Consider the following 4,848-nt stretch of genomic DNA (forward strand, 5'->3'; position numbering starts at 1 on the left):
TTTGTTTACTGATAATCTAGTCTATTAGCTTATAATTAACAACATGATTGTATTGGGCAGATCAATGATGGGCATGATCTATATATGTGCATAGCTAGCATGCAACTTATTTGCTCAATGGTTAGCATGGGAACTACAAACCCAAGCAAAAAATGGTCGTTCCCTTTTGGCTCACCCACCTTTACTCTCTACAAGACTACAACATCATCCCATAATTCAGGAATTATAACAAGTTGTGTGGTTAAGCACGCATCAAGTTGTGTAACATTAAACTTATAACTTAGTAGACATTAAACAAGACTCCCTACTATTCCAGTTTCTTGAATTATTCAATTCATCAAATGGGGGAATTATTTGTTAAACATAACCTGCAAATCTAGATTAGGTAAATGAACTTGTTCCATGATTAGATAATGGTATCAAGATTTAAGAAAATGGTTCCCATCAAACTCAAAAATTGATATTTCACAGTACCTTTTCTTAAAACCAGATAACTAAAGATAACTAAAACTATGTAAAATAACTCTTGTAAAGAGCTATTTTAAAATCTTTATTGCAAGAGGTAGTCATTTACCAACAACAACAAAGAGCTAGTCTAGTTCACATGCAGGTCCTCAATGCTCGTGAAAGAGTTCTTCATTTCTCTTATACAATTGAACCAAACTAGAACCTGAATTATACCTTTATGATTAAAGACACCGACCAATATAAAAAAACCAATATATATCTAGATGATTGATTAAACCCCAAACAACAGAAATTCATAATTCTTTTAGTTTGCTCGTCATAAACTATAATTATAACCACAATCTTATTATCAGAAAACTATAATATTAGAGTACATTTCATTAGTAATTAAGGGATAATTTGCATGCCTTCATTCCAAAAGTTCTATTAATTAGAATGAGACTATTAGTCTATTTTCACATGCATCTAGGAAAATAGAAAGTCAGATACTTATCATTGAAGGCCATTTTTCATCTTCATCTTACTAGTGTTCTTCTTTGCCTATTTTGTGTGTGTGTGTGTGTGTAACACACCACATTACCAATGCTCCACAATCCCATCCCAAAAGTTACAGTTGTGTGTATAGCATGAGCATACACCAGAATCACAGGTGGAACATTGAAATGCATCAACCTTTGACTAAGCTGTAAATTCTAAAATCCAGCTAATAATATTCTAGAAAAAGAACTAAGAATCACCAAGTGCAGACTAGGTATGGCTTGGGAAAAAACAAAAGGAGTGCAGACTTGATATCAAGCATGCCATTCCCATCATTTCCATCACCACAGCACAAAATGAGCAAATGTTTTCTTTAAGGGGCAAAATGTTTTCTTTGAGTCTTTTTTACAAACACATGTTATTCATTTCTCAAAATGGCATTATTAATCCATATGCCTACATATTTCCATAGCCCAAATTAAAATCACCATAACAATGAGATTACAATCACTTGGTACTTTACACGGCATTCGAGAAATTTGAAAAAATGAGTGTTACTCACCTTTGTGAAGAACGCCGGCAGGAAGCTCTCTCTCTCTCTCTCTCTCTCTCTCTCTCTCTCTCTCGGTCGAGATCAGTCCGTCGCAGCTTTGGGAGCTCCATCCTACACCTGGCTCTGGGAGTCGAGTTGCCGTCATGGTAGTCAAGAGTCTTGAGAGAGGGATTTCTAAAGGGAGATCTAGTCTCGAGATTCAGGGAGAGGAGAGGCTTGAGAGAGGGAGTGAGAGGCGAGAGAGGGAGACGTGGGTTTCATGTATTCAAGGAGGGAGAGGTGAGAGAGGGAGAGTGGAGATTCAGAAACGTGGGTTTCGTGTATTCAGGGATGGAGGGGCAAGAGAGGGAGAGTGGAGTTTCAGAAACGTGGGTTTTGTGTGGACGGTTTCGTGTGGACCGGAGTTGTTGTTGGACCGGTTTGCCACGTGAATTTTGTGTGGCGTGTGATAAGAAAACCGGATGAAGAATAGAGTTTTCCGTCTGATAAAAGATAAAAATTGTTATGGATGAAGTTTATAATGAAGAATAAAACTACTCTACCCTCCACTTTTGACCGCTCCACTTGACTGCTAGTCAAAAAAAAATTTTTTTTTTTTTTTTTACTTAGTGATTAAGAAAGTGATTTTAAGTGTATTGATATATTTTTCTATTTTTTAAAAATATTTAAATATGTTAAAAAAATGTGAAAAAAGAAGAAGAAGAAGGTAAGAATGGGGTGGTAGAGTAGCCCCACTCATGAAATACAAGAGGTTTATTTAAAAAAAAAACAAAAAAAAAAAGACTCTTTTACTGTTTCTTTGCCTGTAGTAAAAAATTCAACTTGATGTCAATTCTTTTACAGTGCAAAACACGTTCCACTTAAACTGAAGTCTTCTTTCTTTCTTTTTCACTTCGGAGTGATTGGAGAGTGTAATACACATGTCAAGATCACGAATGGGGATAATAAAGGCAAGTGAGCATGGAAAACCAGCAGGATAATGAGACCGAGGCATGCACAGGGGACAACAAGCCGTTCCGTTGCACGCGCACTCTCTCTCTCCCCACCCCTCCCCCCCTAGTTTTCAGTTTGAGTGGACTACTATGCCACCCCACTCTTACCGCTGGGCGTATTAATGCAGCCTCAAATGCTTCAATTGTAGATTCTAGTATTGAGCGAAAGGTTACACCTATGGTATGGGTTAGGTCAATCTTACTCCACTAGTACCAATAGGCAGCATAGGGGAAGAAGCACTACGCCCAAGAATCAACAATATGAAAACTTTGTTATCAAATTTGACATTTTCTTTATCAGTTTAGAGTTTAGGGTTTAGGGTTTAGAGTGTTTTTTTTTTCCTTTTTTTCTTTTCATTTTTTTTAATATATTTAAATATTTTTAAAAAATAAAAAAAATACACCAATACACTTAAAATCACTTTCTTAATTACTAAATAAAAAAAAATTTTGACTAGCAGTCAAATGGAGTGGGCAAAATGGGAAGGCAAAGTAGCTTTTTTCTTTCAGTTTAAGTCAGGAAAAAGCTACTCGAACCGAGATTACTGACCAAACAAAATGACTGACCGAGGTGGAAAAGCCAGCTGGCATTTTACGGTAGACCCATTTCAAGTGAAATTACAAAAAAACCCTTCCTTGGTATCCAAGCCTCTCTTCCCATTCGCCTCCTTCCCATGTGATTGAAAAACCGAGCGGCAGAGCCTGGGTTACTTCTAGCATTTTACGCTTTCTATTTTACATTTCCGGCGCGGTAACGTAAAATAGAAAGTGCGTTACTCTGTACGCTTATCGATCTCTCTGTGTAGATCTGAAAGTGCGTTGTTGGGAATCTTCAACTGTATAGATCTGAAAGTGCGTTCTTGTGAATCTTCAACAGTGCTCTTGTGAATCTGAAAGTGTTTTTTCTGGTTCATTAGCTTAGGCCTCGTTTGTTTTCAGAAAATAACTCATCTCATCTCATCTCATCTCATCTAATCATTACAACTTTCTCAACTTTCAATACAAAATAAAATAAACAATTTGACTTTTTCAAATCCCAAAACAAAAATAATATTAAAAAATATATTCTAACAATATTTTATTCAACTTTTTAACTTTAATCTCAACTCATCTCATCTCATCTCATCTCCGAAAACAACAAACGGGCCCTTAGTGCTACCTACCTATCAATTGATAAGTCATAAGAGCTTCACGCTTTCTTGGTACTGATTTGGGAAATTATAGCATTGGTAGAAGGAACAAAGAAATCTGAATTTCATTGAGTTACATTTTCTTCTGCCTGTATCAAAGTAAATAATACATGAACTACTCATTTATGTGAATGTGGAGCATTGCTTTAAACTTTGTTTATATATTAAAAATACTCATTTTCATGTTCCAAAATATAAACACAATCATTCCCAGTCGACATTCCCAAGCAGATGAAAAATTGTAAACAAAAAAATGGACGTGTTATGGACGTGTTTCACCGCCACCGCCTGACGATCACCTGCAACCAAAGAGTAAGCCGGCTCGGAGGGTTTGAGGAAACGTCTCTGATGTCTAAGTCAGTAATTAATCGTAACTCTTTAATACCAATGAATTAGCTACCTTTTACGTGTATGGATTCTCCTCTTATATAGAGTTTTTGAACTGTACTGTTGTTAAATGATAATAGACATATCTGTTATTCAAATTCAAATCTGGAGATGAGGGTTCATCTCTAAGTGATTTTGAATGATAATAGTTTTTATCTCTTGCCACCGTTGGATAGTTATCCAATCGGTATTGATTGTGGTTTGGATCCTTTTGACATCGAGCTAGGCTTTAGGTGGTGATATAGACTTCGAGCTTGAGCAAGGGCCAGGTCTATGTAGGAGTAACCAGTTGGAATATCCTTTCAAGAGGAAGATGTCGGAAGCCTCCTCAATCAGCTTTTGTAAAATATACAGACTATAATTTGTAGTTGGATCAACCGTAATTTCTCTTCTGTGCAATCGGCGAAGCTTTTCAATCTGGCAATGCCTCCTCAAACAACTTTGAAAATCCGACGTCTGATGATTTTGTAGGATTTGGATAGAGGGTGGAAGAAAGAGGTATGAGAAAGATGGACGGCAAAATATTGGTTTAGTTTTCGATTTCTTTTTAAGTCACATGGTAGCCAAATCATTCCATCGATTAGCCTATTTGTTTTTATAGATAGGATGAGATGAATTGATATTAAAATTAAAAAAATAAATAAAATATTATTAGAATATTTTTTTTTAATATTATTTTTGTTTTGAAATAGTTGAATTGTTTATTTTATTTTGTATGAGAATTTAAAAAAATTGTAATTATTAGATGAGATGAAATAAAATTAGTTAAGATTAACTGTGA

Source organism: Juglans microcarpa x Juglans regia, chromosome 4D (assembly GCF_004785595.1).
Source record: "Juglans microcarpa x Juglans regia isolate MS1-56 chromosome 4D, Jm3101_v1.0, whole genome shotgun sequence".
Lineage (NCBI taxonomy): Eukaryota > Viridiplantae > Streptophyta > Magnoliopsida > Fagales > Juglandaceae > Juglans > Juglans microcarpa x Juglans regia.